At 39.7% G+C, this 13,272-nt stretch overlaps 1 protein-coding gene across 3 annotated transcripts in view; it reads right to left on the bottom strand.

The window, feature by feature from the left end:
- Positions 1-13,272, bottom strand: part of MFHAS1 (multifunctional ROCO family signaling regulator 1) — a gene marked incomplete at its 5' end in the record, with an annotated part of 95,334 nt that overhangs the window by 57,955 nt on the left and 24,107 nt on the right. The window contains one exon of one of the 3 annotated variants that reach the window (XR_014019126.1): positions 5,806-5,869. The exons of the other annotated variants lie outside the window; for them this stretch is intronic. The remainder of the gene's footprint in view (positions 1-5,805; positions 5,870-13,272) is intronic. 3 annotated transcript variants of the gene reach the window in all.

Here is a 13,272-nt window from a genome sequence, read left to right as displayed (position 1 = left end):
GTTCTCTGGCCACCACTGGCCTCATGGAGGCCAATGCCATGATGCTTTTAAAAAACATACATCGATTGGGTTCCAAAGTCCAGAGAACAAGCTTTCTATTTTTGCTTTCCCTAGTAGGGCAGGACCAAGAAGGCACACCCCACCATGTAAAGCTGTACCACACTGTCCTTAGAGCAAAGTCTGTGATCTGCTTTCTTCCCTTAGGCTATTGTTTTTATACTAATGAGTCAAATTTATGGGATGGAAGAAGAACACAGTCCTTCCTTCCAAATACTTAACGTCGGAATGTTCACATTTCCACAAAAACATTTACACCCAGACAGATTTCAGAGTCTTACTTTGTGGATAGGAAAATGGCCTTAAAAACCCCTATATGCCCTAAAGGAGGCAGGAGGACTCAGCTCTATTCTCAGAAGCTGCCACTGCGTGACTCAGCCCTGTCCTTGCTCTCAAGTCCCTGACTCCCCCCGCCTGCTCCATTTTCTCCTTCTATAAAAATGAGGCTAACACCGTCCACTCATTCTTATTTAGCTACACTGCGCATAAATACACCAACCCACACCCCCCGACACACACAGAGAAAACCCCCAAGCTTGCCATCCTAGCATATTTTGAAGACATCACCCTCCAGCTCAACAGAAGACAATCTCCTGTCCTGCCTGCCCTTTCTCCCTCCCAGGAACAAAGGGGAATTCTGGGCACTGTGTTGAGAACCTCAGCAAGGGCAACAAGGGCAGAAGGCAGCAGAGACCGACTCCTCAGCATAGTTTCAGGATCCCAGACAATTGTTTTATTCATTAAAATGAAAAATCACCCAAGAGGTGAGGGTAATTACCCTGGTGTGAAATTTCCATAAAAGAAACTAAGTCCCCTGATTTGTCTTGGTTGGAGAAACATTATAAAATTATACCTATTTTGGATCAAACAAATAATTTCTAAGTAATGGATATTGTATATAGTTTCTTGATTTAGCAAATAAAAATAAATGATGATGAATTAAATCTGAATATTTCAAGAGGCATTAGCACTACAAAAATTATTGTGATTTATCTGAAATTCAAATTTAAAAGCACATGCATGCAAGAGTCATACCTATAATTAACACCTTGTTGTTTAATTGAAATCCATTTTTTTTTTCACACCAAAGAATGAACCTAAGTGCAGTTAATCACTGAATCACAACCTCAGCCCTTTTCAGTTTTTATTTTGAGACTGGGTCTCGCTAAGTTGCTTAGGGCCTCGCTAAATTGCTGAGGTTGGCTTTGAACTTGTGATCCTTCTGCCTCAGCCTCCCAAGTCACTGAGATTAGAGGAACAATCACCATGCCCAGCCTGAAATTCAGTTTTATGGGGCATTCTGTATTTGGCCTGGCAATCTCAACATTGTTTAGGATGTGGGAAACTAAGATAAATGAAGATACTGCATGTAACCCCTAGCAGCTCACCACCTGGTGAGAGAAACAGACATAAACAAGAATAATATAGAGTACAATGGTAGACTAAAAGTGTTTACTCTTTTTTGCTGGGGAGAAGAGGAAGGAGCAATTCAATACTAATTCAGATGCTTCAGAATGAAAATAAACACTATAGAACTTACTCTACAATTCTATATATTCTAAAGACCTTTGAATCCTGATCATGAGCTTGCTAAGTGTTCTAAATGTTCTTTCCCCACTAGACATCATGCAGCATTTGCCTTTTAAGAGTAAAATCCCAGCACAAGAAGCCTGCCCTGAACTAGGCTGAAGTTTCTGAAACCTCTAGGAATTTCCTTGATGACAACCTCCAGAAACCTAGGTAAAAGCAGACAGCACCCTAGATAGCATGCGATAGATACTGAGAAGGGTCATCTGGGAAGAAAACAGGAGCTTACTAATGCCACACAACTTCATATGCAAGCTCAAGATCTAAACAAAGGAGAACTAAGAATGTAAAGAATTAGGTTTTCTGTCATTATTTGCATCAGAAGTGAGTTACTGTCAAGGTCAACTGAACTGGAGTTAGAGAACACTGGCCATCAAGCAGATTCAAAAAGATAGATAAGAAAGTAAGTTGAACTGTTTATAATGTCAAATTTGCCCATCACTTACCTGTTTTGAGAATCTATATGGTCTGAACATTGCCCTGTCTCAGAACTTCAATTTAAAAGATGATCCTCACCTTTTCTCCAGAAATGAGGGAGTCTCCACAAAGTCCTTGCATACACAGCCCTAAAAGTAAGATTTTGAACCCCTATGTGCAAACCTCTCCAGCTATTTTTGCACCATCAGCCATGGGAGTCGGGAAAGGCATGTTAGTGAACAGTCAGGTGAGGTCAAGCAAGGACAGTGCTGGGGCAACCTGCCTCGAGCTCACCTCTGTCTTTTTCTTGGCCCCAGAGCAGGTGTGACATGCACAGCCTGACACAGAAACAGTCTTGCCTGGAAGACACCCTGAGCCTTCTCCTGAAGAGCTACCTCACTTCACCTTGATCTTGAAATCGGCTCTATAAAATACAGTTTTTCTCTAAGGAGGGCAGCAAAGAAAGAAAGGAAGCAGGAAACGCAGGAGGTGGCATGTGCCTATCTCCCGCTAGATTCCCTGAGAGCACAGAAAAGAGGGCAGGATGATTGCCACATGCATCCGGTAAGACTTTGGGATCCATTGCTGGGAAGCCAGGGTACATTTTACATCAAAGACAATATTCAAAGATTTTACTTTGGGTAATTTACTTGGCATTATTTTATTTATAAAGCCTCACATTTTAGTATTTAAAATACCAGTACTTTCAAAAATAAAATTGGCCTTTTATTCTTGGCATAGTCCACTTTTAGCACTGTGGTGCCACTTAGCAGAACCTCCATGACATTTGAATAAATTAACGAATTAATGGATGGGGTCCATAAAGTTTCAACTCTATGAGCCAGATTCCCTATCATGAGCACTCATTAGTGTATTAGGATGCACAGAAAAAAAACAGTTTTCAGCCTCTTGGTTTTATTTATACAGTGTGCTGACAGCCAACATGACTCTCTAGGTGATAAAGGGAACTCAACTCAAGTTCTCATTTTCCAAGGCCCAGATTACAATTCAGCCCAAGGCAGACGCTTTTACATCAGAGAAGTAAAAAATGTGAAACTATTTCATTATACACACACACACACACACACACACACACACACACACACGTGTATGGCAGCCTGTTGATTATTTTATTTTGGATGCAATGCAAAATGGAACATCTTGGAAAAAACTGACAAATTCTAGTAAGAATCTTGAAAAGCCAAAAACTAATTCAGCCCATTAAACAAAGGAAGGGAGGGGGGGGAACTGTATCAATTCAAGGCAATAAAGTTTAAAGAGAAATTCCATGAGCGATCCATAAATAAATACCAGATGTGGACCTATAGTTTAACTATAAAATAGTCGATCCAACTTTCATTGTTGAGCCAATACAGGACAAATTTGCTTCTAATTTAGTATTCTTTTCAGATCTCTGACTCCAGAATGAGACACCTTCCAGGTCAAAATATTGCAAATGTTTCAGCCTTAGAACACACCTGCAAACCTTCTGAAACTGTACATTTTTTCTTATTATTATTCACCACTAATGGTATAGTCCCTTCAATCGCAGGTAATAATATATGAGAATATATAACTTAAAACATGCTTATATATAGCAGATATACATAAGTAGTGTATATCTAACATGGGTAGTAGTATGTGGACAAAATTTTAAGGGGTATAGACAACTGCAAAATAAAATGAATTTAAGTAATTTAAAAATAAGTTCAAAACCAGTCTTTTGTAAGCTCAATAGATATGACTTTTAACTATTTGTTTATCTGACAAAAAGTGGCTTTTACAAGTTGATTTTTAAAATACCAAAAATCTAAATTGTAGCACGTTTTCCCCTGTAGTTGGGCACGTTCCATCTGCTGATCCACCCCACTAGCTGATATCTCTCTCTCTCACACACACACACACACACACACACACACACACACACACACACACTGCTCTCAGTAATACCTCAGCAGCAATTTCTGGTAAACCACTGTCCAAACTGACAAGAAAGGCCAAGGTGACTCAACTAGCTGAGATGCACCAAACTAACTGCTTTAGTAGAGTAACTGGTGTCCATGGACCTGGGTCATCCCTACCTGCAGGCCTGACAACCCTTCACCTACAGGGAGAAAAAACCATCCAGTGTCTGAACACAAAGTGGGGTGGGGGAACCATGAACAGGTAGGGAGTGGCTAAGAAACCAGGAAGAGAAGGAAGGAAATTGTTTAGTAAATGCCTACTGCATGCTGAGCATTGTGCTGTGCACTTTTACATACATGATCTTATTTAATTCTTAAAATAGCTCTACATAACAGTAAGCTTTTTTTTTTTTATAACCAAGAAAATGGACTCAGGTGTCTCCACATTATATCTAGATATATACAATTACTCTTTTTCTTACTTTTATATTACTCTTTATATTACCCTATTTTTTTAAGTTGTTGATGGACCTTTATTTTATTTATTTTTATGTGGTGCTAAGAATCGAACCCAGTGCCTCACACATGCCAGGCAAGTGCTCTCCCACTGAGCTATGGCTCCAGGCCCTATTACCATACTAAGTGAAAGAAAATTTAATATTTAAAATTCTATTAAATAGTCCATTCCATTTTGGTGGCTAAAAAGGGCCCAAGTTGAGCGATGTATTTTACTAGGACCCAGAGCCACAGATTAGATCTCCACAATTTAAAATGACTAGGCCATGCTATGAGTACAACTATATTAAAAATGTTCAGGCTTTCTGAGTGATGGATACATTCATTATCTTGATGCTGTGAAGGTCTTACAGACATATCTATATCAAAACTTACCAAATTATACATTTCAAATACATGCAGTTTACTGTATCTCATTTACACCCCAATACACTGTGTAATAAATATATACACCATAAATCAAGACTAAATAGAAATAAGGAAAGTCTCCACAACTATATTAATAAAATACTGAGTCAAAAAAAACTATAAAGGAACATAAGCTAGATTCCTCTATTTAGCATTTCTCAAAGTATATTCCATATTATACCAACTCCAGGGAAAACTGTTTTAAACACACACACACACACACACACACACACACACACACACAGGTCCTACAGTCAAATAAGTTTGGTAAAACCAAGTTCGCCATCTTAAGTGTAGAACTAGAGGGCCCTCTCACATGCTAAGACACTTGGTGCTTTTCAAAGACAGCTGTATAAAATAAAGCTTTATGCAAACTAATTTGACCAGGAAACCCTTTCCTCAGAGGGTTTCTGGGACTAATAATCTGCATAATACAGAATGGGAAATATTGCTTTAAGTCAGACTCCCAGGGTCTACACTGGCTGGATTCTCAGAACTCAGCCCAGAGTGTAACCACAACTCATAGATGGACCCTGGTTCTCCATTAGCAACAAGGGACAGCGTGCACAACTCAGAGGCATGAAGAGAACAACAGAGGGGTGTTGGCATAGAACCACCAATCAAGTCATGCTGTAGAAGTCCTCCCGGCCCCCTCCATGACAGTGTCCTAGAGCTGCCACAACACAAACTACCAGAAACTGAGTGGCTCACACCAAAGGAACTGACTGTCACCTAGATCTGGAGGTTGGAAGGTGTCATCAGAGTTGGTCCTTCTGGGGGCTGAGGGAAGGTGTCCTTGGCTAATAGATGGTTATTTCCTCCCATGTGCCTGTCTATCCCCAAACTTCCCCTTTTCCTGAGTTCACCACTCACTGGATTAGCACCTGCCTAAATGAATCAACTGTAATACGATTACCTCTGCAAAGTCAGTATCTCCATCTGAACTCACATTCAGCAGTCCCAGGGCTTAGAGCTTCAATCTATGGATTTGAAGGAGACACAATTTAACCCAAAATACCTTCCAATGATGCCAAACTGGCAAGAGACACAGATGAAGTCAAGTTTACTGACATGCCCTTGCTGGGAAGTTGGAACCTCATGGGCTCTCTGAGTGTCCTTCTGTAATCGCTGATGCTCTCATTTATAGTCTAGTTTGGTAAGGTATTCTTGTTTCGTCATGTAAAAAGAGACTAAAAACCTTTTTCCTCTGACATTCCCCTACAGGAAGCTTTTTAGTACAGTTTCTGTAATAATCTACTGAGTCCATTATACGCCAGGCACATGTTTCATCATCCTATCTCAAGAGTAGGCATTTTTCATATTCAGGTGAAAAAGAAGGCGGGGGTCGGCTAAGTAACTTTCCCTCAGGTCACAAAGGTATCAAGGAGCAGAGAGCAGGAATCTGAGCCCATCTGCCTCCAGAGTCCCTGCCAATCCTCTCCACCAACTGCAGTTCCAAAGCTTGGATGGGTGCACTATCTTCCTACTTCTGCTGAGTTAAAGTCAGGGGAGTAGTAACTTCAGAGGGGAGGAAAATCAAGAGCTCTATTTTTGGCATGAGACACCTATTAGATATCCAAATGTTGATATAGAATAGGGAGCTGAGTATGTTCGTCTGAAATTCAAGGGACAACACAACAGATCTGGTGGGATTCATTTGTCATTCATCTGCATATTTGTATGCATTAAGACAAAGAATGGGAGGAGATAGCTCATGACATACGAGGTATCCTGTTTCTGTATGAACCACAAGTTAAGAATCGTTTTTACATTTTTAAAGGGTTAAAAACGGTAGGTGGTAGGACCTCAGAGGAGCAGGTTAGGGGAAGCTGACTGGGCACTGAGACAGACAGAAAGGACTGGGAAGTATTTCTGGAGATATAATAACCATATGAAATTAAAATCTTAGCATCCATGGTCTTACTGGAACATAGCCACACCTACTTATTGACATGACATCTATACAGGCTTTCTGGTACAACAGCAGATGTGAATAACTGCAATAGCATGTGCAGCCCCTAAAACCTTCACAGAAAATGTCTGCCAACCCCTCAGAGACAGAGGGGACGGAAGAAGCAGTCTGAGGACAGGATTGGCAGAGGGTGACCTACAGCCCTTAAGATGCTGGGGTGAGGAAGCACATCCAGCAAAAGGAGACGGGGAAGAGCATCTAGTAGGGTAAGAAGACAACTAGAAGCGTGATGTCCTAAAAGCAGCTAATAATAATAATGATCGACAGCAATGCCAGGGGAAGGCAGTATTTCCTGAAGGAGGGAATGACTGAGAGGTCAAGTGCAGGGAGTACTGAGGACCGCCCATCTACCACAGATGAAATCACTACAAGAGCAAGCTCTGGAGAAAGGGTGGTGACAAAGTCTGGCTGAAACAGAGACAAAGAAAAGAAGGAGAGACAAGAAAGCAAATGTGATACATAAACCACTTTTTCAAGAAACTTGACTAAAAACAGCATGGCAACAGCTTGAGTGGGTAAAAAAAATATTTTTTTGGTTGCTCAAGATGGGAGCTATTACGCCTTCATAGTATGCAGATGGGAATGACCAGGCTGGTGAGTGTAAGAATGAGGAGCTTCGGAGTGGACAGGAGAGAAGATGCCCCTGCTAGGAGCAGGGTTAGTGTGGCTATAATGTCCCCCCACAAAGTCAGAAAGAAAAAAATGACCAGGTTAATGGAGCGGGACGGTCTCACTATTCACACAAGAGTTGACAGATGTGATTCGACTCATTTATGGTAAGACCATTCCATGTGGTTGTTTTTATCTTGTCAGCTTCAGATACTTGAGCATCAAAATTATCATGCAGCAAGAGAACTGAGCTGGAGAAATCGAGGGTGTACACCTGAACACTCAGTGATGGACTGTGCCGTCTCAACCAGGTGCTTAAGGAGGTGAGGATGTGAACAGGCTGGGGAAAATGGGCAAGGGGTAAGGTCAACAAACTCTGGATGTCCCAGTGATCAAAGAACTTTTAAATGGCTTTTGTAAATAATTAACCAAATATGCCCTATGAATTTAGATCTTCCAATTCTACATTTTTAAAAAACCCAAAGCAGGGTTTAGTCTAGTCTTCCAGCTGCTGATAGTAGTTTTCTTGAAAAAACATATCACAACCTAAGAAGCACCAACCACCTAACAATTGTGGATTTCCTCCTGTCAGGGAGGAGGACTCAATAAAAGTCCAAGTCACTCAGCTCAGCTCTGGGCAGCCAGAACGTAGGACCTTGGAGGAACAGGTTAGGGGAAGCTGACTGGGCACTGAGAGAGAGAGAGAAAGGACTGGGAAGGCAGAGGGAAGGAGAAGAGGTTGAGGAACATACAAAGGAAGGGAGGTGAAGCCATAACAACGATAAAACACTTTAGAAAACACAGTGGCAGTAAAGGGGTCTCTGTATGATGGCAGGAACACCAGGAACTGTCCACTGTCACATACTGAGCAATCACGGCACCAAGACTCAAAGTTATCAAACACCAATTGTCCTTGCTTCACAAACACAAAGAACTCATTATTTAAAAAAAATCATTTATTGGAGGACCACGTATTAGTTCCCTAGGGCTGCCATGACAAAGTGCCACAAACTGGGTGGCTTAACAGAAATATTTGTCTTAACAGTTCTAGTGAATGTCAGTCCAAGATTAGGGTGCAGGCAGGCTCCGTTCCTTCTGAGGAAGAATTGGTTCCAGGCCTCTCCTCAGGCTCTGCGGCCATCTTTGGTGCTCCTTGGCTTGCTGGTACACATCCCAACCTCCACAATCATGTGATACTCTCATTCCACGGGTATTGCTGTCTCCACTTCCTATTTTTATTAAGGACACTAGTAGAACTGGATTAGAGCCCACCCTATTGATGTCATTTTAATTTACTTCTGTGATCACTCTGTCCCAAAATAAGGTCAGGTGCCAGGGGTTAGGACTCTAACATATCTTTTTCTGGGTGGGTGGGGGGTAGTGAATACAGCTCAATCCATAAGAGACAAAAGGCTGGTCTTAGTTTTGTCTCCAAAGTTTCACTGCAAGGAACCAAAAAGTAGGCATGGATTTTTAAAGAACTCTACCTCAAAACATTGAGAGATTCTGTAGACAAAGTACATATTTTGCAACCTTGTCTGGAGCTAATATTAAAAGTGGTACAAAACATAGTTTTGATAAACACAGTTTATATGATTGCATTAGAAAGGACCTCAATGTGGAGGAAGTAGTTATAGAATTAAGACTTTCTAGAAATGAACTTCTCCAATAAATGTGTAGGATTATATAAGTTCTTCTGAGAAAAGGATGAAGAGGAAAGAAAGTAATTATAAATCTACCCCCTCCTCCTACCAGAGCACAGAATTCTGAACATACAGAATTCTCAAAAAAATTTCATAAACAAAGATTTTCCTAAGTTTCGGGTGATGTTAATTAAGAATAATCTGTACACCAAGATTCCTTCTTAATAATAAGTCTTTATGAAAGGGGAAAAGGAACAACAGGACAGAATTTTTCTGAGATAATGGAGTATTCTATACTCTAACTATGGTGGTAGTTATATAAATATACATATGAGTTGAAATTCATAGAACTGTATACCAAAGAAGTCAATTTTACTATATGACTATAGTTTAAAATATATATATATATATATATATGGTTATATAGAGAGAGATATAGATATAGATATATTCTTAAAGACTATTAGTTCTTATTTAGTGTTTACTTTCCAATAATTTTAAGTGGCACCTGGTAATTAATCTCATTTTTCAGGCTCAAAAAGTAATAGCTCAAACAGATTAAATAATCTGCCCAGGATTCTATAATTTAGGTGGATGTCCTAGGATTCAAAGCCATATTTGATGAGCTGCAAAGCCTGAACTGTCCTTCACCACCTCACAATGTTCCCCCAAAACTCCTGAAGTACTTAGGTAGGGAGCTGCAATCCTTACTTGAGCAAAGGCAGTGTCAGAGGGAACACACACACAGGCCTGGGATTCTGTACAGAGAGCACTGAACAAAACATGGAAGCCCATCCCACTTACATAACATGGGTCCTTGGGTACACTCTCTCCTGTGGCAGACATCCAAAGACAATAGACTATGGGCTGTGGGTCGACAATGTCACCTCTGACTGCCAGGGTAGGCCCATTCCTCATAGAAACAAAAACCATCTGCCTTCTCAGTTCCCTGTGCTTATTTACTAGAAAAACAGAAGGAGAGAATGTGCCAGGTGGGAAGCTGAATGCATGCATTTCGCCCTTCTCCATTCTGCAAGATGGATCTTCCCTAGAGATCCAAGAAGACATGACATCAGGTTGACCATCCTGGCCATGCTATTGTGCTGAATTCTCTAGAGCATGTCTTCAGGCATTTCCCAGAGCTCTTCATCTGACACTGAGTATGGCCTCTGCCACTGTCACAGCAAACAAGAGGTTTTAGGATGAAGTGACAGCCCTATAGCCATTTCCCAATATCTTCTTCCCTCCAAATGAGAGGCCATGAAGTCATTCAGAGGGTTTCTCTCAGGAGTAATGACTTGACATAGTCAACCAATAACTAAAGGCAGAGTCAGCATGAGGTTATCTGCTAAGTAATGGTAAATTCCAGACTTTCCCATACATATATATATATTTTTTCACTTGGTATCGGGGATTGGACTCAAGGGCACTGAACCTCTGAGCCACATCCCCAGCCCTATTTTGTATTTTATTTAGAGACAGGGCCTCGCTGAGTTACTTAGCACCTCACTTTTGCTGAGGCTGGCTTTAAAGTTGTGATTCTCCTACCTCAGCCTCCTGAGCAGCTGGCATTAGAGGCACTCACCACCAGGCCTGGCTGACTTTTTCTTATATTAAAAAAGGTTAATAGTGAAGCTTGCTCTCAGCAGATTTCTAATTTTCATACAATGTGAATCATTGGTCTCAGTTCCATTTGTTTTCATATTCCAACATGTTTATATGTACATATGTTTACTAATCCACAACCACGTATTTCCTCAGTTTGAAAACCCAAACTTCTTAATTCCTCCATGACTGAGACGTTGTATTTCACAGTCCCTTATGAACTACTAGGACCAAGGTCTATGTGTCTTCTAATTTCATCACCTAAATTATTTCAGGTTAAGGCAACATTTTTATGTCAACCCATGGCAATTCCAAGCAGAATGTCCTAAAAGTGGCAGAGAGACATAAAACATTTATTGAACTGAATTAAAGCAAAACAAGACAAAATAAAATGTGTGACTTGGAACAAAAAACTGAGGCTTTTTGTCTTATAAAACCCTTGAAATTTAACAATTGCCAGTCTTGAGATATAACCATTGCCAAGAGTCATTCCAATGAAATAAAAAAATCAAACAGAACTTCTTCTATTAGTGAGCCACATGAAAGTGCTGCTTTTATAAAAGGTCAAAAATGACTGGACATCAACAATTTCATATGGTTCTAGAACATGATTAACCACATCAACTAAGATGAACAGTCTAGACACTCATTTAGTAGCAATGCTCCATTTGGCAAAGTATTCATAAACAGGATATAATCATAAGGCATAAGCCACAGTAATGTGAAAAGGTATGTCTCCAGATATCTAAGGAAACCATTTTAATTAGAGCTTGTTTTTATATTAACTTTAATGAGTCATAATTGATACATAACAAAACTCAATAATTTTAAGTGTTGAATTTGATGAATTTTGGCAAAAGTATCCAGTCTTATACCTTCCACCACAATCAGGACATGAAACACTTTCTTCAACCCAAAAATGTCCCCCTGTGGCCCTTTGCACTCAATTCCCTACCTAAACCACCAGCCCCTAACCTGATTTCTATCATGACAGCAGTTCTGCCTTTTCTAGAACTCCACATAAATGGACTTACACTGTACGCATTCCTTTGAGTCTGGCTTCTTTCACTTAGCGTAATGCTTCAAAGAGTCATACATGCTGTCCTCTCAGAAGTTCATTTCTTTCATTGTTAAGTAGTATACTATAATTTGTTTATCTACTCACTCGGCAAGTTGTTTACAGTATTTGGCTATTATGAGAAAAGCCATTATAAACATTTATGCAGTAGGAAAGATGATGGAATGAGAAGGACATCATTATCTTAAGTCCATGTATGAAGACACGAATGGTGTGACTCTACTTTGTGTACAACAATAGACACGAAAAATTCTGCTCTATGTGTGTCCTATGAATTGAAATGCAGTCTGCTGTCATGTATAATGAGTTGGAATAAATAAATAAATTTTAAATAATAATAACTTATATTCTATGAAAACACAACTCAATGGGAAACAATTTTAAAAATAAACATTTATGCATTTCTTTCTTGCTTGCTTGCTTGCTTTTTCATACTAAGGACTGAACTCAGGGTGCTTTACCACAGAGCTACATCCCCAATCCTCTTAGTTTTTTTTTGTTGTTGTTGTTTTTGTTTTTTTTGAAACAAGGTCTTGCTAAGTTGCTGATGCTGGCCCTGCCCTCAAACTTGCAATCCTCCTGCCTCAGCCTCCCAAATGGCAGGGATTACAGGCATGTGCCACTGTGCCCAGCTGCATAAACCTTTTTTAAAACCTAATTTTTAAAATTCTTTTCCCTTGGGTAAAAAATTGGAAATGAAATTGCTGAGCTGTATGACAAATGTTAGTTTATAAGAAAGTAACAAACTGTTCTCAGAGTGGCTATACCATTTTTCATTCCCAAGAAGGAAGCTTTATTGTTATAAATCTTTGACAACACTTGGTATGACCAGTCTTAATCTTAGCAATGTAAAGGGCATGTAGTGGCATCTCCCAGTGGTTATAATTTACATTTATCCAGTGTCCAATGCTGACATCATTTCATGTACTTACCTGCCATTCATATGGCATATTTGGGGAAGTGCCAATTCAAATCTTTTGCCCATTTTTAATCTGAGTTCTTACAATTGAGTTGTAAGACTTTTTAAAATCCAGTATGCATTTTGCAAATATTTTCTCCTTAACTGTGGAATGCCTCTTTATTTTCTTAACAGAAATTTTGAAGACCAAAAGTTTTTCATTTTGATTAAGTATAATTTTTTTCTAATATGGTACCTATGCTTAAAAAAAAAAAAAAGTCTTTGCTTTTTTTTCAAGAAAGGATGAACAGACAGAGCATAGAGAATTTGGGGGACAGTGAAACTCTTTGTGCAACAGTACAATGTATGGGTATGTATCATTGTACATTTGTCCAAATCCACAGAAAGCACAACAGCAAGAGTGAGCCCTAATATAAACTATGGACTTTGGAAGATAATGACCTGTAATGTAGGTTCATCCACTGTAACCAGTACCACTGTAGTGGGAGTGTTGGAAGTAGACGGGGCTATGTGTCTTCCATTCAGTTTTGTTGTGAACCTAAAAGAAGTCTATTTTT

Source organism: Spermophilus citellus (genome assembly GCF_964194105.1).
Source record: "Spermophilus citellus genome assembly, chromosome: 16".
Lineage (NCBI taxonomy): Eukaryota > Metazoa > Chordata > Mammalia > Rodentia > Sciuridae > Spermophilus > Spermophilus citellus.
The sequence above is the reverse complement of the archived record's forward strand: the minus strand, read 5'-3'. Positions and strand labels throughout refer to the sequence as shown.